The 26,476-nt window shown below is 43.9% G+C and overlaps 1 protein-coding gene across 2 annotated transcripts in view; it reads right to left on the reverse strand.

The window, feature by feature from the left end:
* GALNT16 (polypeptide N-acetylgalactosaminyltransferase 16) overlaps positions 1-26,476 on the reverse strand; it is a 139,408-nt gene that overhangs the window by 101,437 nt on the left and 11,495 nt on the right. The gene's annotated exons all lie outside the window — the stretch shown is intronic.

Consider the following 26,476-nt stretch of genomic DNA (forward strand, 5'->3'; position numbering starts at 1 on the left):
TAAATGACGAGGTTGGTGGAAAGAGGGTGATTGTCATCAGGATCTCAACAGACCCAGAGTTTTTGAAGGAAGAGGTCTGCGACTCTACAAAGGACCCCAGACAACCCCACTACAACTCACAGCAGTCCAAAGAGATGCTTCACCTGGTCCCTCCAATAACCAACTGCATCCCAAACTCAGCCTTGATCCTCAGTTCTCTCCTTTCTCATGTGCACAAAGCCTCTAAAGCAAAAACAGCAGTGAACCTGCTGGGAAGTCCAGCCTGTTTGGCTGCCTGTTGTTGGAAGAGGAGCCAGTGGTAAGTATATACCGGTAAGTCTCTTAGTCCCCTCTGGAACTTTGCTGGGTTAATGGTTTTGTTTTGAATGCCCAGCTCTGGAACACTCTGGCTCAGCTCAGGTGATGGACAAATACAGTGGTCTCCACCAAGGAAGGAAAGCCCATTTAAGGTATTTTGCCTGAGCACCCCCACCAAAAAAAACACACCCTAGAGTTGGCACTGCCCCTGTTACATCAACAGGAGCACAACAGTTTGAACATCTCCACGTTTCTGTAATCCTTTCCCTTTCGTCTAAACATGGTGGTAATAAATCAGGAAGGGAAGCTTTGTGAGAGACAGAATCTCTATTAGGTCCTAGCATACTGCTGCAACGTTGTCCCAGGCACCAGGAGCCATGGAGAGGGCATGCTCCATAGTTCCCAGTGCTCAGGAGGCTGCTGTCTCAGGGCCTAGAGGAGGCCCCTTCACCTGTTCCCACAATCTCTGCTGCCATCCCTGTGAAGGAAGTTTGCGTGAGAAAGGAATAGGGTGACAGCAGCAGTACTGGAGGCTTATTGACATGGTAAGGCAAACCAGGTCTGAACTCAAGGGACATTTCACTCCAGTTTATTTATTTATATTTTATATTATTTTATTTTATTTATATGTAGGTTATATGTCACTTAAGATAAGCAATCTCTAAGCAGTGCACAGATGGAACATACAATAATTATTAAACATACAGAAGAAAGACCCATAACATTCAAAAAAACAAATTAAAATTTCAAAGCAAAGGAACACAAACAAACCAATAAATGTGCACCACAAAGAACCATAAAATTCAAGAAAATAAATTAAAATTTCAAAGTAAAACAGTGAAGTATCAACAATGTATGCATAAATATAGAATAGAAAGTAAATTTAGAACAGACCTAGCTAGTGTCTCTGAACTCCATCCAATTCAAAGGTCCATCTGCTTTAACTCACGCATTTCATTCAATAGCCAAAGGAGTTGCTGAGGTCTACACTTCATCCCTCACCACTCCCAATTGTCCTTTATCAGTACTCTTCACATGGCAGCTAATACCTCAGAAAAAGGAGTATTAATTTCCCCACAAGTTCCCTTTATTGTGTCTGAACAAATGTTCCACAGGGTTCTGAGTCCAAGACAACGTCCCACCCGTCTTCCTTCATTTGAAAACAACACCACAAAAATAGCATATGTTATCAGCTGGAAGATCATCAACTAGACACAACAGAGGATAAAATGGGCCTGGGAACGTAATTCTAACCAGTAATCTTCAAACTGTGCCAGGAGCTCTAGTGTGGCACCTGCTGGCGTCCCACAAGAAACACATTAATTGAACATTTAAGCCCACCTCTGAGCCATGCGCAGGTGCAGTTAGAGGCTGACCTCAGGGTCCAAGTGCTGGGGCCCCCAAATGAACCCCCAGAGAGAGGCAGGGGCAAACACTCTCATGCCAGAACCTGATCTAGGCTGGGCTCAGTGGGACTGGGACTAGTCAGTCCACAGCATCCTCTCAATCAGGCATGTACCTGGTTACAGATGTTCATGTTGTTTTTACTTTTAAAATGTACAGTGGTACCTCAGATTACATACGCTTCAGGTTACATACACTTCAGATTACAGACTCCGCTAACCCAGAAATAGTGCTTCAGGTTAAGAACTTTGCTTCAGGATGAGAACAGAAATCGTGCTCCGGTGGCCCGGCGGCAGCAGGAAGCCCCATTAGCTAAAGTGGTGCTTCAGGTTAAGAACGGACCTCTGGAACGAATTAAGTACTTAACCCGAGGTACCACTGTAGATAGAGGTGATTGACTGTACAGCTGATTATTTTACCTTAACCAATATCAGTTTCCCCAGTGTTGTGGAATCGCAGCAGAAGCCTCCTGGCAGAGGCACCACTGCTGCTTATTGGAAAGGGTGTGTTGGCAGCAGGGTTGGAGCTGTGCAGACACACCAGTGGAACCAATCCAGTGTTCTTACCCGTGTGCCCATACAGCTGCCCCTCTTCTCCCCTCCCACTTAGCGGCAGCAACTTGCCAGGAGACTATTGCTGCAGCTCCACCCTAGCGAGCAAGTCACTCCTGAACTTTACATGAGGTATTTCTTCAAGGCCTCTTTCAACTAACATGCAGGTTCAGATCAGAGACTCTTGAAGAATCACAGAGGGCGGCTCTTCTGATTTCTTGCTATATAAAAAAATGAAACCATTTCACATCAGTGGTGCTGTGGTTTCACTGTCAGTGTTTTGAGCTCATGTAGTTTTCTTGCTGCAGTGGCTCAGAGGTGGAGCAATAAAGGATGGTTTTGTCTGAAAAACCCACTCGATTTTTTCCTGCCCAACACAATAGTGCATGTCTGTGGTTTTTAAGTCAAGAGCTAATATGTCTCAGTTACCAGAAGTATGGGAAACAGCGGGTTAATCACAAGATGACTATTGGCCGACAAAATTACACAGATGGCAGATTTAATTCCTGGAAGCATTAGACGAGGCATTTCTGCTACGGATAAAGAAACATTGGCTGCCTTGTACAAGACCCTCATGAGGCCACATCTGTAACACAGTGCAGTGTTTTGGTCACCAATTTTCAAGAAAAATGCATTCAAGTGGAAAGACATTCAAAGAACGACAAAAATGCAAACAAGAATAATTTGTTTTATGCAGCAGAGATTCGAAGAGCTTCTCCTATTTAGCTTAGACCATGATGAATGCTTGACTAGGCTAAATATAACCAACCCATGGCCCTTGATTTGGTTAACTTCACCTCTGTCAATCCATGATGCCATTAAATATTACTATTCACTGTTGACAAATACCTGTGTAGTTTCTTCTGTCTGAATTCTCATATTCTCCATAACAATGATCGAGCTGAGTGAAGTAGAAAACTTTGCTCTGGAATTAAAGGTATTTTGTAGCATCGCTAATGAGTTGCTGACGTGGCACCAACATGTGCCTACAGAGGCCTTTCGTGGCACCTGTGGGTGCATTTAGGCATGAAAGAGGCATTTGGTTTCACCCAATAGAATAGGTTGTGGCGTGTGCTTGGCTGTGGTATGCATGTGATGCCCACAACAGTTTATTTGTTTTGTGAACGTACGCACAGAAACGTTTGGCAACCCCTAGTGTAGACTATAGAATCATTATCCAAAGTAAGTGAGAAATGCTCAGTGGATCTGGCCAGTTCATTCTCAAGTGGAAAGAACAGACCCAAAAAAGAGAGCTTTAGTATAAAAAAAGAGGCAGCCTTGCAAAAGATCTTTTGACCTTCATGTCTCACTACAGTCTTCTGCCCTTCTTTTTATAGAATTGCTCAACATGGTCTAAAATCAATGCACCGGTTTTGTCTTCAATTCTGTCCTGGATTCTTGAAGTTGACTGCTGGGGTCCCTCATGACCTCTGCCTGGCCAAATCTTGGTGCCTCTGTTCTATACTTACCCTTGATGTTTCCCTCTCAGGATTGCTTTTGAAGCTGTTGATCATACTTAGTTATACTTTCACTGAGTTTTTGTAGAAGTGTCCCTTCAAGATATATAACTGCTGTCAGTGGTTTTCTCCCCCCTGATCATTTTTAATGTATGCCTAGTAGAAGATCTGCCTTTTATGTGTGACAATCCCACAAAGTCCAGTCCATTGCCCTTTATGCTTTATCATTCATCTTCAGGTGAGCATGCCAACTCTCACAGCTTCAGCTCTTTGCATTTTTGTGCCTGTAACTCCTAACTTATTATTGCTCAGAAAATAAGATGCTTTGAGTCCTTGCTTTTAGGTTTGAATCAGACTGATTTCATGAGCAAAACCTTGCTTCATCCAAATTAGCATCACACTGCAGTAGTGCATGATCAGTCACAAGGTGGAAATGCCCTGATTGTAATGTTATTGGAGCACTTAAATTTGGTGAGAGGTAGCAATGGGAAGCAATGTCTACAGATGGTTGCAGATGATGAATGGAGAATATACACTGAAAATCCTTCCTTTCTAATGCCCACATATGGTAACCATTCACATTCCTTCTGGCTTTGAAGGCTGATAGCAGTATAGAAGGACAGTCTCAATTTTGTGCAGCCAATCCTAAATGTCTGGATGCTTTTAAATATTGAACCAAGGAAACAGAAATACTGCAGAGGAAAAGCCAAACTCTTCTCACCCCAAATCTCAATTTCAACCCTAGGAAAAACCCATCTGGGGATGTTAAGCTTTCTGAAACAGTTTCCAATCACTGCAGGACTGATAACATCTTAAAAGAAAGAGTGCTTTTCAGGACTCTTTAATTACCCAGCTGAAATGTGACTTTAACAGCTTTTCCATTCTCATAAGGTAAGAAGCAACACCGGGAGGTAATCTCTGAGTCACTGAGATTACCTTATATCAGAACTAGTGGGAAATCATCAAAGCCCATCAACTGTCAACTATTCCTCCACTTTTACTCATCAATCCCCAGTTTCATTGAAAAGAGTAAGTGGGTTCAAAATGAAGGAGTAGAAATCAGACAACGCTGATCTGTTCCAAGTTATTATTCCAAGCTGCGCTGCTGTGGTATATGATTTGATTATATGAAGCATCCTGCAGCACATGAAACTTGGCTGCTAGGCTGTGCAGTGAAGCCTTGCGAGCCCTATTGATTTCAGGAGCTCAGGCAAAACTTTGCAAATCGCAGCACTGAAGCTCTGTACTGACATCAGCTCGGCTGAAATTATCTAGATCTGCCGTATGCCCTCCAATCGGCCCTTGCCAACTGAATCCTATCTAATTAGAAATAAGTTTAACTTGATTCTTTCATACATGCTTGAAACGGCTTATATGCGGTATGCATACTCTATCCTCCTGTTTACCAGGTATTTCCCAATCTACAGTGGTACCTCGGGTTACATAGGCTTCAGGTTACAGACTCCGCTAACCCAGAAATAGTGCTTCAGGTTAAGAACTTTGCTTCAGGATGAGAACAGAAATCGTGCTCCAGCGGTGCAGCAGCAGCGGGAGGCCCCATTAGCTAAAGTGGTGCTTCAGGTTAAGAACAGTTTCAGGTTAAGTACGGACCTCCGGAACGAATTAAGTACTTAACCCGAGGTACCACTGTATTTGGTTCTACAGTACCTAAATACTTGTATCAGGGAGTGTGTGTGCAACTCCCCAGGGGCTTCAGTTTGGGGGGAAGGGGGTTGTGTGCACCTGACCCCACCACAAAAGGCTTGAAGGTGTTAGAGCCTTTTTCCTTAACAAAGGGGAACCAGGAGAACCTCTTCATTGGCCATTTCTTCCCTCCTTTCAGAAGAGCATGGCGAACCACACCAGTGTACCTTCTCCAGCTTCTCATGGAACATCAAAGATGAACTACAAACTAGAGTTGTGCGCAAATGGCTTCTCAAAACCCTCACCCTATCTGTGCACAGAGAAATTGGGTGGGCAATTTCACCAGATTTCTCCACCAAATTTGCAATTGCCTGACTACACATTTCTGGGGTGGATTGTTTTATTTTATTTTATTTTTTAAGATACATGCAGCTATCTGCACACATGCCCTGTTGATCCTGAATGGGCAAAATAGGATCAAAAATTAGAAGGCAGTGACAGACACAAAAAGGAATGTCTACTGGTATGAATGGGAAATACTGAAGTTGCTCCTCATGGGCAGATTCATGTAGGTAGGAGGGTGGGCCCTTCTGGTCAAATTCAAATTGAGGGGAGTGGTTTAACAGTTAAATAATGCTCAAATGTGGACAAGCTCCTATTCCCTGAATGTGGCCTGTTCCTTGCTGAAGCTGAACAGGTCCGAGTCTGGTCAGTGCCTGGAAAGGTAAACTACCTAGAAACCACATGTACACGACTTTGGGCTCCATGATTGAAGACAAGCAGGATATAAGTGTAACATAAATAAATTAAATTAAACCACCTCTCTCATAATGAATGTTAGAATTCAAGTGAACCGTAATAGTGTTGTTTATTTAAAGCTCTGTTTTAAAAGCACAGTATCAAAATGCCAATACAAAAGAAATATGGATTTTGCATATAGTGCTTGTCCAAATAAACTGGATATTTGTCCAGCTTGAACATTTCTTCTTTGGATGCAGATTGATACAACATTGGCTGGGAAAAGTGGGACTAGTCTGGAACTGCCCTCCCTGTGTTCAGTCCAATAATGCTGTTTTTCCTTTCCAGGTTAAAGCTAGAGGTTTGCAGCAAAAGCCAGCTATGGACAGCACCAACTGGCTACAGCCCCATGGCATTACCAAGGCATATCCTCTCCTCAGAGCAACTTTGTATTGGGGCAGGGGGACACCTTTCTAAAACTAAACAAAAAAGGGCAAGGAATGCACTTACAAATGGCACTTAAAAAATATAAAAAAGATGAGCAGTCTTCTAGTTGTAATGGGGGGGGGCGCAAGACTGACTCTGAATTAAACATGATGAAATGTTCATCTGCCGTGCAAATTGTGAGGCACGAGGACAAAGCTACTGTGTTTTCTTTTTAAAGAATATGACTGAGCTCACCCTAAAATGGCCATGTCATTTATTTTCAGATCATGTCAGTTTCAGCTAGATACATAAAATCTATTTTATCCACTTTTCAGATTCCAAACTGGAAAAGCAGGCTGTGAAATAATAAATCTTCTCTCCTCACACCCACCCACTGGGACTTGACTGTCCCTTAAATCAGCTCTTAGAGATAGGATATTTTACTCCTTGGACTAAAAAAAACAACCATCCTCTTCTATGATTTGTGGCACTTTGCTTATCATGTGGAATAGCAAACACAAAGCTTACGCTGGAGCATTAAACGGAGGCAGCAAGGCAGGCTTTTAGTGGTATTCCATACTACCAGGATTTTAGGAAACGGAAGATAAGGAGAAAATTGATGCTGTAATGTGGGCTCCAAAAACTTAATTAAACTTAATTAATTTGTCACAAGGATCAATTGCAAGATCTTCATCTCCACCTAATAAATGAAGCTGTATCATTTCCTCATTGCTCAACTTCCCGTTAAACAAGTTGTGGTTACAAGAGGGCAAGAACTGTAGTGGCATAAAGGCTGTTATGCTGTGATTTTGCTACTTTGTTTGAAGATTCATCAACTAGATTTATATCAATTTAAATCAGAGCCCGTCTATTTTGAGGTAAGGTAATCAATCTGAGATTGCAGACAATAGGTGATCGAAGAGATTCAGCTCATGATTCCCAATTATATTTCCCCAAACAGTCCTGCTCATCAAGAAACTGAATTTAAAAACGCTGTGAGACCCCAGGTCAGGTCAGAAGTCACATGATTTAGAAACCTTCCTGAAGTTATGCAAGTTTGGGTCTCAGCAGTGCCTACATGGGAGACTGGCTGGGAGCCCCATTACGCAACCTTGAATTCTGGCTGATGGCTAGAGCCAAGCTGCACTTGTTCCAATGATCATGCAACCAAAAATAAAAACAAAGTACGTGCTGCAACCACGTCTTGCTTTGCATACCAAGTTGTATTGAAACACAGGGCATGAACATGAAAGGGGCATGCAGGCATTAAATGATAAAGTGTGGCATCTTCATGGGAGGCATGGTGAGGATTGCCAGATTCAATGGCAGCATATTGAACAGTTGTTTCAAATGGAAAAATAATAATCTGTGCAGCTTCTACTGTCATAGCATCCCAGTGAGAAGAGCAGAGGTTCCTGCCAAAGGCTACCCAGAAATTCTTAGCTACTTTTAAAGGTACAGGTATTGTGTCAACTCTTGCAGCTGTAGGTTCAGTATAAAGAGACAGGGCTCTAAGATGAAAAGGCCCTGGGAACAGCTGACCCTGCAGATGCTGTTGGACTCCAGCTTGTATCAGTCCCAGCCAGGCTGGCCAATGGTCAGGAATTATGGGAGTTGGAGTCCAACAGCATCTTGAGGACTACAGCTTCCATATCACTGCTTCACCTTTCTCTCCACAGTCAGAGGACATATGAGAGAAATATGTACAGGGACGTAGACAATTAAGTAAACCTAGGTAGAGTTGGCATCAGTAGGCATCTGCCAAGGCTCATGACTCAAGAGGAAGCCTACTGCCAAGCCACAGAGCCAACAAAGCCTGCTGTGACTCCTTCTTGCGGCCCTATCTTCTCTCTTGCCCTCTTCAAGCAACTGAGGAGGAGATTCTGCTTGCCTTGGTGGGGTGGGTTAAGCCCAGAGGATTTGAGCAAGCAAAAGGGTGGCAGAAAAATGAAGGAAGTGGGTCTACTTATGGACACACATGCCCCATGGCATCTTGCTCAGGGCACCTCAGAACCTGGATCTGACTGTGGATAAGACCCTTCACCAGAAGAAAGCTTATCCGTCCTGGCCTGCTAAAGGAAAACTCTTTTCACCTTGTCAAAGCTAATACTGGAGGTTGATAACTAGAAAGGAATTTGATATGGTACTGCCAGAGGTTAACAGCTTGGAAAGTATCCAGTGTAGCAGTTACAAGGATACGTACTGTAGAGAAGACAAAATCTCTTGTACCTTCTTCAGTGCTTGTAGGAAGTGGTAATACTTAATTTATCAATTCCTATCCCCTCTTCACAGAGTCTCTGAGGACACATTCAGAAAAGAAGAAAAGCATATAGAACAATCCAATCTCCTTTAAGCTCAATGCAACAGCTATAATCCATTATCAAAACGGGGGGGGGGGGGAGAGACACTTTGAGATGAATTGTGAGAACTAAATCCCTGTTAACTAGGACACTGTAACCCCAAAGCAGCTGAAAAAAATTAGTAAAGGAGCGCTGAATAATGCACCAGCAAATAGGTCTCACACCAATGAGTTGGTTTGAGAGAGAGAAAGTGCTCAGCGTCATCAAAAATTATAATGGTATGACAGGGTGAAGATACAACTTACCACTAAAAGGTAAAGGACCCCTGGACGGTTAAGTCCAGTCAAAGATGACTATGGGGTGCGGCAGTCATCTTGCTTCAGGCCGAGGGAGACGGCGTTTGTCCAGCATGACTAAACAGCTTCTGGTTCATGGAGGACTGTGATGAGTGCCAGAGCACACAGAAATGCTGTTTACCTTCCCGCCGCAGTGGTACCTATTTATCTACTTGCACTGGCCTGCTTTTGAACTGCTAGGTTGGCAGAAGCTGGGACAGAGCAACGAGAGCTCACCCATGGTGCAGATTGGAACCACTTACCTTCCAAGAAACTCAGTGGAACTACTCTGCTCTGTTCAAAAGCATTTCCCTCTAGAAACTCTGCTTATGTCTGCAGCCCATGCCACTCCTTTCCTACAGAAGCAATTTTGACACCACTGAAGTACAAGCTTCTTTTCATTAATGGCAGAACAGTTAACATGGAAACACTATTAGCTTTCACTTTCCTGATCTAGTTGAGTAGAAAACAGTATCAGCACCGGCCATCAAACTTCCTTTGGGAAGGCCAATGTACTGCGTGTATCACACAACTACTCGCTGTTCACCGTGAAAGCCCAGCAGTTCCAACTATAGAAATCCTGCAGTGCACTGAGAGCCCGTTTTTCTTTCTTTTTCAAGTTACAAGGAGCTGACACACAATTCTGCTCTTTTGCACCACCTGAATGAACAGTACAAAGCAACTGAAGTCAGCGCAGGAGAGTCTATAAGTAGCAGAGAAAAGATCAGTCCCCAGGGACAAACAGCTGCCTATCAAGCCCCTAGATTCAAGCTGCCCAGAGAAGTCGTCCATTTTCTGAAACCTTATGTGCAACAAATGAAGTTGCTGCCTATAATTCATGATATATGTAGTTAAGCCACTCAAATAATGGTATCAATCCCCCCAAACCAAAATGACTAACATGTAATTTACATGTATGTACAGCTAGGAATCCTGATAGGGGCAGATACTCATGACTGTAGTAGTAGTAGTAGTAGTAGTAGTAGTATAAAATTTAATAAATGATTTAATTTAATAAATAAAAAAAATACCATTTCTAACGTGTTTGGGGAGGGAGGTTTATTGGTTTCTCCTTTTTGTTCTTGTTTTTATCATGTACTTTTTGCAAGATTCTGGGCATATTCTTGGCTTACATGCGGGATTTATGTCAGATATGAATGCAGTCCCTGAAATACTTGTTAATTGCTAAGCATCTTGGAGGCATCAGACGAATATGAGCATTCTCACTTTGCTCTTCACCTAACTTGTGCTTTCAAATGCACATATCTCCAAAGAACCATTTTGGTACCCTGATGCAGTCCAACATATACGCAGCCCTACTCAGCTCCAGTTATACTGAATTCTCCATTATATCGAATGTCTGAATGTGAATTCTCCCCAGCATCCTGACCTGGCACTTATCCTCTGTAAAGTGCTTATTTCGGTGAAATTTCAGAAAGATGGGGCCCTAGATACCACATAGGACTGGACTAGGGCTATGTGTTATCTAGAGATATGTTTGAAGCGTGTCAGAAGAGAGACTGATTTCCTGCCCTGCCATCACCTGACCAAGACCCCAAATGTATGTTCATGAATCAAGTTTCTGCAGGACCCAATGATGTGATGCAGCATCCGCACCAAAAGTAACCCTCAGGGAACTCTTTTATTTCTTTACTGCAAGTGGGGCCAGCAAGAAAATGTTGCAATGTAACCTCAGCATCTTGCAGGAATCCTCGAGTGCTGGGTTCCTGCCAGCCAGCCAGCCTACCGACTCAAGGATATCAAATCCTCAAAAACAGCTAAAACGGGGCATTCTACCGTAATTCCCTGCTTTTCCTATTTTTGCTTTTCCAATCGAGAGTCAACATTCTATGGGCAGTAAGAATAATCAGTCCTCAATGAGCTATTTTAAGTCCCCCCTATTTTTTCTACTTCTGCAAACCTTGGGGTTCCCCAGAGGATGCTGATACTTCCCTCTAGATTCTCAGTGGCCCCGTTTGGGCTGTCGTTCTGCTGGCCCTGATTTCGCTGACAGAAGAAAGGATATACAGACAGGCGGCAGCCATTTTAGGCGTGTCCAACTGATGTGCGACCACACACACGCTTGTCGTTGCTGACCCAGAAGTGCTCCCCAAACGGGGTGGGCTTGTGCGTGCTTCGCCAACCAAAAATGGTTGCCGCAGTCGAGAACACTGTCAGTTGAACACTGTTTAAGAGGGTTGTGCTTAAATGTATTGCAGTGTGGCATTAAGAACATCCTCTCAAGAGAAGGTAGTCTGGCGGCAGCAGTCATTTCTCTACCCCTCTAATAAAGTATTTCTCAGAAAACGACGAAGCCTTTCTCAGAAAACTATAGGGAGACCTCTTGCCTGGAGAACAAGGAGTTTCTTTCAAAAGGGATACTTTGTACACTGGGGCGATTATACATAATTAATAGCACTGAGCGCAGTTCACAGAAACTCCACTGCAAAGCCTATCTCCTCGTTTTGCCGCCTACCTGAGAAATTAAAAAGACAAGAACAAAATATGCTGTTTCTGCTCTAACTGAGCTATATTGCACCTGGCAGTGATTGCGGAACCTTCTGGTCTGAAATATAACTTAATTATTTGAGTTAGAAAAACACACAGCTCTGCAAGCGAGGGGTGGGGGTGGGGGAGCGGACAAACTAAACAGAGGCAAATGCAATGAGGATGATAAACAATCTGGTCATCGACTTTAATCTTCTTTCTTATTTGGGTGTGTCTTGCTGTGTTGAATCCAGCTGAGGCCCATGAATAGGGCTGTAATTGAGGAGCAGCATCTGCCCTACAAATGCATAAATGTGCTAACATCCCTACCGCGAAGCAAAAGCCTCTGAACGGAATGGGGGCTTACATCTGAGAAAGTGTGCCTTGGATCCGCCTGGAAATCAACACGGTCTTTTAACTGCAGCCCTTGAATGTGCTTCGGCAGATTTTCATCACAGCGTGAAAACTTCTCCCGCTATTACAAACCTGTATCTACAATCTGGTTTAGAAGCCATAATTTTGAACTCTGACACCCCATGCCTTCCTTGTGTTTTTCAGTTTCCCGTTTCTGATTTTGCCCAAATAGTTTCCTACTCCTATAGGGTTTCCCACAGGCATCTGGTTGGCCACTGTGAGAACAGAATCCTGGACTAGGCGAGCCATTGGCCTGATCCAGCAGACTCTTCTTATGTTAACCTCATCATCATCACCATAATTTTATTTGTATGGTGTCTTTCCATTTCATTCCATTCCCATTCTCGGTGAGTTGGGGACTTCCCCTGCGTGCGAAGACAGGCTCCGGCTGATTGAGCAGACAAGACCCAACAGTGGCTCCAAAGGTCAAGAAGGTGGTTTTCTGCACATGCTGTAGAGGGAAGTGAGGGGCAGATGGGGCTCATCAACCTGAGAAGGTTGCCCATCTAGGAGAAGGAAAACTATAACCCCTAAACCTCCACTGCTTAGTGCGATATATTCAGGAGAAGAAAAGACAATGGAGTGACACAAATTGGGAGTGGAGTCCCTAAGATGGTTGGATGGTGCCTTGTACAGTGGTACCTCGGGTTAAGTACTTAATTCGTTCCAGAGGTCCATTCTTAACCTGAAACTGTTCTTAACCTGAAGCACCACTTTAGCTAATGGGACCTCCTGCCGCCGGAGCCCAATTTCTGTTCTTATCCTGAAGCAAAATTCTTAACCTGAAGCACTATTTCTGGGCTAGCGGAGTGTGTAACCTGAAGCGTATGTAACTTGAAGCATATGTAACCCGAGGTACCACTGTACGCCTCTTTCCAGCAACTCCTACAGCCAAGCTGGTGCCAAACGTATTCCTCTGCTTTCCTTTGGACCATATCAGCGAGGCCAACAGCATGGTCTTGTCGTCTCGGCAGCCCAGGCCTAGGCTTGCACCCTGGCTTCAGTGCTGCTAACACAGTGGTTTAACTTCACCTCCGGAGGCACACTCCATTGCCTCTTGAGACAGATGGATGCCAACAACCTATGTTGATACTATGTCACACATTGAACATCCCTGTATTATATATTCCAAGGGAGAAAGGAGCAGTGTACCAACTGTTTTCAATGGAAGCTCCAGATCCACCGTAAGAACTAATTCCATCCTCAGCAAAGCTATGGTTTGGCTAAGCATGTCGTCTCAACCCAGGCTCATGGTTTGAGATGTAGCCAAGTGCTTATGCTAAGCCAGATGCAAACTGGGACATTGACTGAGCATCACCTACACATTACATGCGGAGTTTACTAACGGTTATCATTGGTTGAGCTTGTCTTTTCTCTCTAAGGAACCACCAATATGCTTACAAGGTATGTCCCGATTCTCTGAAACATATTCCAGAAATCCATTTTTATCCTGTACAGTAGCTGGCCATACAGAATCTCCTGTGTGGATAAGAAAAATCAAGGGTTGGATGGTGTAAGAAGAGCAGTGAAAACCATGTTTGGGTTGGGGAGATCATAAAATGTACAGCTATAATTTGTGGAACCGCTCACTATAAATGTCATCCTATATATTACAGAGTCAACACACGGCCCAGCGCCTTCCGGCTCCTTACTCACCTAATGTGCTTAGAACCATTCATCCACCAGAATGGCAACAACACGAGATCAACTGAGACCCAGTGGACTAGATAAGGATTGCTTTAAATTACTGTGATGGCTGTTCTTGCTCTTGTTTATTTTACATTTTTAAAACCCTACGAGCAGTGCAGGAACAAACTGAATATGAAATTATTTTCTGCCATTTAGGCAAATAGCGGTCCCTTAGATCCAGAGTGTAAACACAATAAATAAATAAAACGGTTGAAATGCTCATTGAATCTCAGACTTATGGTCGCATTCCTAGAAAAGAAGAGAACTACCTGCTGTCTCTGTACTGTAGAGCCGGCAAAATCCTCTCATCTTTTTGGATTGTGAGAAACAGCCAAAAGCCAGATTCAGGGTGAGCATGAAAAGGTCAAGCCCAATCAGAAGTGGCTCTGACACAACAAGCCGCAAATGCCAGAGGCTTGTCTTCCCTAAATTGTCTGAAACAGACCACAGACAATCATCAGGGCTTCCCCCGTAGCAGATGTGGCTTGAAAGGAAGGCTGACAGGAGCTGGCCAGGGACTGAACAGAGCTTCAATTTAAAATTACACAACTAATTCCAGATAAGAAAGTACGCGTATAATTTATTCCAGCTCAAATGGCAAGCAGAATTTAAGGAGGCTAAAATTCAATTATGCAGACAGATTTAATGCTCTTGATAAATTCCGACCACCTTTGCTGTTTGGGCAGGGAGAGGGGAAATGCCTTAAGATTTTTAATGGCTAGATCTGCCAAAAAAAATTGACTCCAAGGCTATGCACACGTTACCCTTTTTACTCCAGCTCCACTACTCTCCCACTGCTGGTGTTTGAAGCCGAGCACACATGACGCCAGCCACAATCCATCTGTAGCCTGTTGTTTCTCAAGAAATACTCCTGTTTGATGCATTTCCCCTCAAACCACCTTCTACCCAACTTGAAAACGCGAGCCGCAGCAAAGCTGAGGCGTGCACAGCTCAGAGAGGCGGCGATGCACAGGTTTGGGAGGCTGCAGGTGCACAGAAACAAATCAGGCAACAGGCATCGGGTGAAGACATGTCTACCCCTCTCTGGGGTGTGTGTAGCAAGTGCAAATGCAACTTGAAACACCGCAGGGGAATGGGGAATGAGCTCAGTGGGTTTTAAGCCATTCTTGTGAGCATACCCTGACTCTAAGAGGCAATTAGCTAAATGGGTAGCCCCAAATGAAAGGAAAAAGTTAAATGCAACTCTGTCCCAGACCCTCATGGTGCAATTAGGCAATTTTAGACTCTGGACTTAATGCTGCCTTATGGGAGCCCATGCTTTAGACGGTCATGTGCATTGCCTATTTCAAGATGTATTGAGCCATCCTTGCTGTGTTTGAATGCCCACCTGCCCATTTTGCTGGCCGAGGTTCTGACTTCCACCCTAAACTCTTCCCCTGCCAGAACCAACCTCTCAGAATGTCAAACGGAGCCCCTCTCTCTACCTGTTTTGTATCCCTCAAAAAATCTATGGATATGGTAGTAATAATATATATAATTAATAGGGTTGCAACGTTTAATCCATTAATTGATTACATTAATCAATTAAACACCTTCAGGTCCACTATAAAAGTGCCCTCAATTAAGCAAGCGGAAGATTTTTTTTGTTCGTTGTTTTTAGTAGATACTTAATAAAAAAAAACTGTGTGAAAGACACTGTCTTAGAAGTAGCATTCTCTTGTCTCTCACCCACAAGATATATGGCTTTGCCTAAGATGGTGTCTGACTGGGACGCGGGTGGCGCTGTGGTCTAAACCACAGAGTCTAGGGCTTGCTGATCAGAGGTTGGCGGTTTGAATCCCCACAACGGGGTGAGCTCCCGTTGCTTGGTCACTGCTCCTGCCAACCTAGCAGTTTGAAAGCATGTCAAAGTGCAAGTAGATAAATAGGTACTGCTCCGGCGGGAAGGTAAACAGCATTTCCATGCACTGCTCTAGTTCACCAGAAGCAGCTTAGTCATGCTGGCCACGTGACCTGGAAGCTGTACACCGGCTCCCTCGTCCAGTAAAACGAGATGAGAGCCGCAACCCCAGAGTCGTCCGCGACTAGACCTAATGGTCAGGGGTCCCTTTACCTTTAAGATGGTGTCTACTGCAACACATGTGGGTATCATAAAGTAGTCTTTCTTCCTTGAGAATTATTGTTTCATTTATATGTAGATGTGCAGGGAGTGCAATTCTATACTGAAGATTTGCCACTTAAGGAGATAAAGGGTTCAGTGGAAAAGCCCCATACGACAGCAGAATGCAAGCTATGCCACCATCACAATGGCTATGCCAGCAGAACAACTCAGATAACTGTGTGGTACATGGCAGCACCAGAGCCATTCTGCTGGCAGCAATGTGCTGGTGGAACAGCTACAATGTGCCACAGGAGAGGAGAACACTGAAGCTCTATCTATCCTGTAGTCTTCCAGGACATGGGCATGCCTCTGTTGACAGCACAAATTCACACCTGCCCCAGACTAGGAACAAATAATTTACATCCCATTGATTTCACTGAGAGGGATTCCCTTTTTAAACAGCAACCTCCATGCAGATGGCAGCTCCGCTCGCATCCAAATGTAGGATATGTTGTAAGTGAGCACCCAATTACAAGAGATCACCGCCAGTCACAGGGGGACCACAACTTGGATGATAGGGTTCACAGCATGGAGTTGAGCTGCAAATCTCTGGCTTTGTGTGAAGCACACTGAAGATGTTATCAGGGGGAACACTAGTGAACTATCGAGGAAGGGAACTCTGCAAATAAAGGGAGCCCTGTTCACAAAAGAACCTGGCCTTACGACAAAGATAGGAACTTCAGCACTTTGCGAACAATTCGCTGCTTTAAACTTGAACAAGCACCTTCCCTTTGGCTCCTTACACAAACAGCCAGTGCCATCTAAGACCTGAGAGTGCCAGGACAGACTGCCCCACACATGTAAGTGAGCGGGGAAAACACTTGTCGTCAAGTATAACTGCTGTGTCCAACTCCTGTGTCTCTCCTGCTTGGTTTCTTGGTGATAATGCAGAAACACCTTCTAAGGATTTGATTAGGTTTATGCTTGTGGCAGCAGATTTGAGTATTGCAAAGAACTGGAAAGGCGCTGCAGGTCTTGAATAGCCAGAACTGGTACACCAAAACTTTGGACTTGGAGAAACTCACATGCCACCACAAGTCACTAAGAAACCCAAAAGCAACAGATTCATTTTCAACAGTTAGGAGTGACTTTATTAATTTTGTTCATTGGGAAGGGCGTGAGACACAATTCCCAACCAGGTGTGCAAATATGAGGCTTATAAAAGGTTCATTATTCAGATTTGTAGCAGCAGTCCCGAGTTGGGGGATGCTGCTTGTAATGATAATCCTGAAGATTATCTAAATGTAAGAAAAATGCAAAAATATAGAAATCTTTCTTCTTACCTACACCTGGATTTTGATGTTAACACGTGTTGTTATATATGGCAATGCCGTTGAAATGTGTTTATGCTGTACATGCTATTTTAGATTATTATTTGATTCTTATAATAATAGTTTTTCCCATTTGTTGAAAAGTTAAGTTTGCTATGAGTTGTCTCCTCCAACCATTACCCCTGCTAGCCATGTTCGTGAGCACTTTTGTGTTGTGTGATCACCGCGCAGATACAGAGTATGGGACTAACAATCAACAAAATATATCTTTATAAAGGGGGAGGGAATCCTTCCGAATGTGAATGACATCATATCCTATCACGGGACAAAAGTCCCCAGACTCTTTTGAAATCCTCTCAGCTTAAACATTGATACTGTTCCAGGAAATAAAAATTGCCTTTCAATCACGTTAACATAATTAGACTGTCACCATGGTTATTGATGTTTCCAGAAGAAAAGCTCAGATTGAATTTAAAGGGACGACAGAAAGTAGGTGCAATTGTTTCAATATACTTTAAGGAATACAGGAAGCATTGCCTTTGGTACAATCTTTGACCATATGCCATCAAATTACAGCACAGACAACCTTCCTCAAAGACATGACACATCTATACGGTACACAATTTTTATCATATTGTTACCATCCTGGGCTCATGAGATGGGGCAGACTAGACATTTCAATAAATAAACATTGTGGGGAAAGTCTACATCTTTGTATGTGAGTCTCAGCTTCCTCCCCACAGCCAGTTTTGGTGGGGTGCAGGTAGTCACATTTTATTATTCTCCCTCCCACTGCCAGTATAGAGTTTTTTTTTTTTTTTTAAGAAACCAAATAAATTGGTTTGCATGAAGGGGAGACCTGTCATGTTATGCCCACAAACTGATTGAATTAAGCTATATCAATTAAAAAAAGCTAGAAGAAAACCTTGGCTAACTTATAAAATCAAAATGACAGAGTAAATTATATTTGCTATGTGAGAGTCATGAGCACATTAGTTGGGAAGAGGCAAATTATAATGGAATCAAATGCAGTGGTACCTCAGTTTATGAACTTAATCCGTTCCGGAAGTCTGTTCTTAAACCGAAACCATTCTTAAACCAAGGTGTGCTTTCGCTAATGAGGCCTCCCGCCGCCGGTGCCCTTCCACTGTTTGGATTCCGTTCTTAGACCGAGGTAAAGTTCTGAAACCGGGACTATTTCCAGTTTTGCGGAGTTTGTAAACGGAATTGTTCTTAAACCGGACTGTTCTTAAACCGAGGTAGCACTGTACTTCTGTCCCAATCCTACTCACTCAGCTCCTAATCTGAGCTATGGAGCAGCTTTCATAATTAGACTCTGCCTCCCCAGCAGCTCAATAAAAAGTACATTTCATAAGCCTAGCATGACCCCAAAGAGGAATACTGTGTGTGTACCATTCCTATCTTTTCAGCATTGAAACCAACAAGAAATGCCTGAAGGAGAGCCTATGAGCTTGTGAGGCCTGGTAGAACAGAAGTTTCGGCTAAATAAAAGAGATCACTTATTGATCCATGAATGATGCAGTTTATCCCAGTTGTGAGCGAAACAACGCCTCTGGTTTACAGCAGCAAACAAGCAGGAAAATATCACCACTGTGCATTGCTGTTATTGACATTGACTGCAATCTTGCACTTGTCAGATGTGAATCCATCTCTCGACGAAAGACGGGCACTTCCAAACGTTCATCAGAAAGTACTAAAGAAGATTTACAAGCCACTGAAGAGAAGTAGGGGATAAATAATTTAGGAGAGGCTCCGGTTAATTATGCAGCAGGGGTGTCAGGATGGCTCAAGATAAATCCCCATTCACATGTGGGTCACAAAAACTGCACATCAGGCTCTTCCTTTTGCGGCGTTGCTGGAGTGCATCTTTGTTACGCTGTGTGATAGTCCCACCACATGAATAGCTTTTTAAAGCACTCTTAAAGACAAAATGGTCAGAGCAAAATAAAACAAGTGGACCGCGCTGCACTGGATCATCAAGAAAGACAGGGAGATGAAAGACCACCTGACATCTTGCTGCAGCCTCTTAAAACAGGATTTTGAAACTGATTTCACGGGCTGCCTCAGGTTCCATGGAAGGAAGAAAGCAGGAGAAGATACAAATTCTCACGTCACACTGTGTCCTGGGGGCACAGGTGTTCCACCAGTTGAAGGCAGTCACGCTTCTGAATAGCAGTAGCCGGAAGCCACAGGAAGACAGCCGTGGGCCAGTCCACCGTCCCTCAGACCATGTGGTGGGCCGGACTATATTTTGGAGGGGAGAAATGAACGAATTCTTATGCCCCACAAATAAACCAGTGATGCATTTTAAATTAAAGGGCACATTCTACTCATGTAAAAACAAGCTGATTCCCGGATTGAGAAGGCGATTGGGCTGCATCCGGCCCCTGGGCCTTAGGTTGCCTACCCCTGTTCTTATGCCACAGTAAACATGTAATGTTTAAAGGTGAGCTGTGTAGTGTATTTCCAGATACATCACAGGCATGTTGTGTTTTTTGCATATGATCTCCAAAAGATCTTTAAGATCAGCAGTACAAGGGTATGAAGATGGCAAGGTTACTTCCCACTGGGAGGCTTCTAGGGCTTGTCTACACTTCATTTGCCCCGCAGCTTTCCCCCTGGGAAAACCTGTTCTTTACCACTGAAAGGAAGCAAACGGTAACTGGGTTTTCAGCCGATTGCTGTTCGTTCCAATTCAGCGCAAAAAAGTGGGTTTTCCCAGGGAAAGTAGTGGGGCAAACAGAAAACCACTCAGACCTATGCTTAGGAAGTCTGGGACAAGTGGAAAACCTCTTGGACCCCTTCTTTCTAGGCACAGGACAAGTGGAAGTGTGGACAAGCCTTCATAGTTCTTTCTCTGTAAGGTTCAAGTGGAACGGATTTTGTACATTATCAGGGATACTTTGCTGTGTCCCTCTCACAGTTATGTCCTTTCATTCTCATGGGTGTGACATAACTGCTGTGAGATGATAAGGGAAAAGTTAAATTTACCCAAACAGCTCCTTGTGGGGAGGAATTCCCTTACACAGTGGTTTATATAGCATGACTGACTTATGCCTTTGAGTGTGCCTGTCCATTACTACCCATTAGATGCCAAAAAGAGAACCCCAAGGTCCAGATTCAACTAACCCAGTGTGCTAGTGGAAGCCAACACGAGGGTTCCCACCAATGCAATGGGGCTTCCTCCTTCCTCTCCTGATGCAGCTCCACCGAATCTGCTCTGCAAGGTTGGGAGAACGGCCAGAACAGCATGCAGGGGGAGGGGGGTTTGTTCTGTCTGGCAAGTAGAAATGCTTGCACTCACAGAAAGATCATAAGGGTGTGACGTTGAATCCTTCCCATTGCGTTCAGCATTTGGTTTGGACTGTAGAGTGGAATTGTTCAATTGCGGAGGGGCGGGGGGAGTCCACACAGCTAGAAAGGTGGTGAGCAGAAAGGGTTTCAACATGAACCAAAATTACAGCATTATAATCCTGTTTCATTTAGGTGGTATTTCATTAATATAAACAGGGCAATAAAATGGTTCCCAGTGCAAATAATATGTGCTGAGCTGTGATCTCAATTCACCTGTCTAATACATCACTGCCCACTTCAAAACCATGCCTCTTTAAACAGATGGAAGAGTGGCACTAAAAGCTCCTACACCTGTGGAGATTGTGCTACTCTTCCATCGGTTTTTTGTTGTTTTTTTAAGTCAGATTGTGCTAAAAAAGAAGGCAGGAAAAACACTGGGACATAAGAAAATCCCTGCTGGATCAGGCCAAAGGCCCATCTAGTCCAGCACGCTATTCTTGCAGTGGCCTGTGGCAAGCCCACAAGACGGAAATGAGTGCCATAACACTCTTACAACATAATCCTAATCCCTTGATCATCACTGCTGGAGAGGAAGTGGGATTAGGTGGAGGTGTCCCTTTGCCAGATTTTGCTGGGTCTTGCCAGTGAGTGTCAGGATTTTGTCCAACCCAGATCCTGAACAGACTTTTCGGAAGAAGAGGCTTGGGGTTCCATGGAGACTTTAACGGAAGTCCTGGAGAAACCCACAGTAGTCTAAAGGCAGTCTATAACACTGCCCTGTATCCATCTAGTTCACAGTTCTGCTTCCCATATCTGCCAGCAAGGTTTTTCCAGGTTGCCAAAAGAAAGGCTGTTTGGCACATTCTATGATAGCAGGTATTCTATTCTTGCCCAAAATCTTCGTTGTTCGTATATTGGTTTAATGAGCCAAGACATAAATGAGCTTTGTGCCCACATGTGGCACCTGTTTCTCTCCTCCCTTCTGGGTGCACTTGAATACAATGTGGAAAGCTTTAATTAGCTATAGTTTCCCATTTCATTCCAGCCAGGAAACTATGATTACCCGCTTCAGATTACCGGTTGGTCAGGATCTTAAACCAACTTCAAACCATGGTTTAAGATCCTGGTAACCATAGTTTCCTAGTTCAGACAAGGATCTATGGTTAATTAAGGATTTCCACGCTGCATTCTAGTATGCCACCACGGAGCTGTGTGGGCAAGGAGCTTATTCATAGCTTGGCATATTGGGCAGATATATGACTGTCTAGACTAGGCCACCGTCCTCATGTTTCCAAATCTCTGCAAGGACAATTTGACATTAATAATAATAAAGCTGGGATTCATAGGAACCAACTTCTGTGCCGGATACTGTATTTCATGCCTGTAGACTACAGTGTAGAGTATATGTGTGCATTGCACACAGTCTCAAACACACTCTGGTCCCCTTTAAACACTACCACAGCCTGTGGGAACTGTTTTTGCATCTGTTCATTTGTATGATAGTGCCGCAGTGATGTCTAAAGGTCAATAATCATGTGAGTGGGACCGTTGCATACAGTATTTAATGCGTGCATCAATATATTTACAAAGCTTAGACAGGTCTGACTTTTGCAAGCGCTTTGTTACAACTAAATCACAAATGAGGCTACCACATTCTGATGATGTCATCCAGTTCCCGGGCAGAAGGCTAACTGTTTCTACTACGCTTAACAGAGGATGATTACCCAATGGGGATCAGGAACAACAATTTTGCTTTAAGGCTTTGTGCACATGGATGCCAGCCTTGAAATCTTACTTTAGCACCACGGGATTAATCCCGGAAAAAGTGGCTCTTCTGGCGCTGCAGTAAACTTTAAGGAGACCTCCTGTTTCAGGGGGAAGTGAAGATTGTTTATACAGCATTCTGAATTTTCTGATAGAAGGCAAAGCAATTGTTGAAGGGAGAAGGTGTTCAGAGTGATTTAAGTGGAGACATACAAGCAGTGATGGGATTTCGGCAAGGGAACTGTAATGGTGGTGATTAGGCAGGGAGATGTATCAGCTTTTGAATTATCTGGCTGGGAAAAGGAGGGGCACAACATGGTTTGACATATTTGAAATTGAACAAGACAGAGCAGCAGAGAAAACAATATGGAGCAATCATGGACTGCTCCTAGGGGGCAAGGAAGATTTATTAACTGGTTTTGTTTACCTTTTGCTTCTTTAATCACTGTCCCAGATTGCAGTGCCTCCAGAAACATTCTTGGGAAGAAAGAGCCACCACTATACTCCCTGGTCCTGAATGGGGTAACTGTGCCCCTGAAAGACCAGATGTGCAGCCTGGGAGCCATTTTGGACTCATAGCCGTCCATGAAGGTGCAGGTCAATTCTGTGTCCAGGGCAGCTGTTTACCAGCTCCATCTGGTACAAAGGCTGAGACCCTACCTGCCCACAGACTGTCTCACCAGAGTGGTGCGACATTCTGGATACTACTAATCCTGAATGTGGCAGCTAGACTGGTGACTGGGAGTGGCCAAGACCATATAGCACCGGTCCTGAAAGAACTACATTGGCTCCCAGTACGTTTCCAAGCACAATTCAAAGTTTTGGTGCTGACCTTCAAAGCCCTAAATGACCTTGGCCCAGTATACCTGAAGAAGCGTCTCCACCCCCATCATTCAGCCTGAGGTCCTCTTCTGGTGGTTCCCTCATTGTGAGAAGTGAAGTTATAGGGAACCAGACAGAAGGCCTTCTCGGTAGTGGTTGGAGAGAGAGAGAGAGAGAGAGAGAGTACGAGAGTACATACTAGAGCACTAGATGTTAGATGGCCATCTGTCATGGATGCTTTAGCTGAGATTGCTGCATTGCAGGGGGTTGGACTGAATGACCCCCAGGGTCCCTTCCAACTCTACAATTCTATGATTCTATGAATCCCTGAGCATTGGCTCTGCTGGCTGGGGCTGATGGGAGTTGGGAATCCAACAACATCTGAAGAGACACAGGTTCTGCCCTAAGTTTTGACCCAGCAGCCTAATTTGGGGAAGGGGAGGAGTTGCTGCTTACTGCTGAATCTTTCCACAATGAACATTAGAAACACTTGTCAAACTATTGCAATTCAGCCATAGATCTACCAGAAGATCATGACCTACCACCTGCCAACTCCTGCTTTAAAGTACTTCTGCAAGTTTTAGATGGTTGTAACCTGCCCTGGAAACCTACTAGTGAAGGGAGGGTTATCACCATAGGCTTGCCATATTTCAAGAAGTAAAAATCCAGACACCCCCAAAGTTGTTGAGTTGTTGAGGGAAAACCCCAAAATTGTCTAGTTTTTTTTTAATGAAAACACTATTTCTCAGTTGTTTACTTGCCAAAGATCCAGGACAGACCACCGCCTTCCGGAAATTCCCCCTGGACATCACTTCTGCCTAACCAGTAATGTCAGGGAAATCCCAGACATATGGCAGGCCTATATCATCAGCAGCATCCAGAGATGCAGGCTCTGAGCCCCCAGTGCTTTTTTTCTTTAAAAAAAATGTTTTAACTCAAGAAGGTCACCATTTTATAGTTCAAATTGGGAAAAATAAATACAGTAAATGGACAAAAGTACCAAGATTCACAAAATGCCTAGGGGTATGCGTCCCCGTGTCCCCCCAGAAAAAAGGCACTGTGAGCCCCCATTTAGGCAGACCAGAATGCTGCACAGTTCCCAACATTTGCCAAAAGAAACTAAGCGTATCTGTTTATATAGATTAAATAAAAGGTTATCAAAGGGTAAATGAGACATTTTCATGGTATCTGTTAATGAGCTCCTGCCAAGATATTTTTAAAGCACAGTTCAAAATATTTTCCCACAACTCGAGGGAGCACGTTTTCTTATTTAGAGGACATAGATAGATCACACACCACGTTTCGCACCCATTATATTAAAATGCTTTAAAATGCCAAATCTTAGTTCACGCTCACAGCACTGCAGCATTCGGCTTTCAAGAAAACCAGAATAAGCCAAATCACTACCTTGGCAAGGATGCAATGATGCACACCAGAAATCGGCACGTATAGTGAGGACACAAATATTATGCCTTTCCAAAGGTGCAGCTGGAGGGCATGACACATCTGTGCTACGCTAAATGCTCTGCGCTACAAGCATGAATGTTACTCCAGCTGACAAACTGCAACAAAATCCCTTCATTTATCGGTGCCAGATTCCATCTTGGATTGCTTTTAGAACTTCTGACAGGGGAAAGTCCCATCGATGCAGCTGTTTCCATCTCTATATTACAAAATGATGGAGGGAAGTACAGCTGCCAAATACCTCATTGTCACACAGCTATTAGAAGCTCAGAGGTTCAGGCCAGATTGCAGTCTAGCAAGCTTATACCAGGGATGCAGTCAAAAGGATGTTTAACTTCCCCATGCTGGAGATTTGGAGCGAGGCGCCATCGCTCCTCATGATCCCTCGCTCTCTTTCTCCTTTTCATTTCTGATCAAGGAACAGCAGTCAGGGCCAGAACTAGGTCTCTTGGCACCTGGAGCAAATAGCATGAATTGCGGCCCTAAGCCAACCCCATATTTTGCAATGTAAAAAATTAACAACAGCTGTAATGAAATGATAAACAACAAGTCTATAACATTTAAATGGTTGTTTCGATTGTGGTAACATTACAATAGCAATTAAATCAGGAACACGGAAACATAATCATTATTCCAATGTTTATTACATGAGCAGAAAATGTGTAAATATAATGTGGACTATTTATTAGCATATAATAGTATTGACAAAATAACCAATAAAATAGAAGATAGAAGAAAACCAGTGCCTCTACCTATGCTGAGTCACTTGCTGGAGTCAATCCTTCCTCCCAAGGAGGCCCCTGCTCCTCAGAAGACTCCTGCCAATAGTGCTGTGTAGCAGCCAACAGAGTTGTCCACCTGCAACTTTGGACTTCCTGTCTGGTCCACCACCATCTTTGATTCCTGAGCCCTGGGCATCATGGGGGAGAATCAGGGATCAAAACAGGGCTTAAGATGGGGTCACTGGAGGAGAGGCTTCTCTAAAATGAGGTTCCTCAGCCTTTGGACCAGTGTGGGTTTCTCCATGTCTTCAGTGGGAGTTGGGTGTTATGTGAAGCCCCAAGTCTCTCTCTCTCTCTCTCCAAGGTCTGGGTCACTATAATGCATTAAATGTAAGTCTGCCTTTTTAAGACACTTTGGAAACTTCAGTTAACACAAAATATGCCTCGAAAGGCGGAGATGATACCCATCTTCAAATATCTAAAGGGCTGTCACATGGAGGATGGAACAAGCTTGTTTTCTCCTGCTCCAGAGTCTGGGATTTGAACCAATGGATCTAAGTTACAAGAAAGTAGATTTTTGACTAAACATCAGGAAGAACTTTCTGACAGTAAGAGCTGTTGGACAGTGGAACAGACTCCAACAAGAGGTGGTGGACTCTCCTTTCTTGAGGGTTTTAAAGCGGAGGTTGGAAGGCCACCTGTCATGTATGATTTAGTTGAGATTCCTGCATTGCAAGGGGGTGGACTAGATGACTCTCAGGGTCCCTTGCAACTCTACAATTTTATGGTTCTATGTTAACAACCTTGTAGCCCAGGACTTATGAGACTGAATGTATAATGGCAACACCAGGCCCATTTTTTGCCGGGAGGCATATAAACTTGGAAGTTGCCACAGCAATACTGACAGACAACACAGTCCAACTTTGAAAAAAAATGGCACTGACTTAGGGTGCCCTGAGAAGAGGGGCTTCAAATGAATATTCAGCCTTCAGGGTCTCTCAGAGGCTTTAAAAGGGCTTCCAGTATGTTTCCAAGCACAACTCAAAATGCTGATGCAAACCTCTGAAGTCCTAAAATAGCCTGGCATCAGGGTATTTGAAGGACTCTCACAAAAACCTTCCCATATTTTAAGATCATCCTCAGAGGCCCTTCCCCAAGGACCTCCCTCTCCAAAGATTAGGTAGATGGCAGCTGGAGAAAGAGTTTCCTCAGAAACATGTGCCTGGTGTCATCATAGCTACTTTTCAGGTTTCA

This window comes from Podarcis pityusensis (genome assembly GCF_964106645.2).
Source record: "Podarcis pityusensis genome assembly, chromosome: 1".
In the NCBI taxonomy this organism is placed as follows: domain Eukaryota; kingdom Metazoa; phylum Chordata; class Lepidosauria; order Squamata; family Lacertidae; genus Podarcis; species Podarcis pityusensis.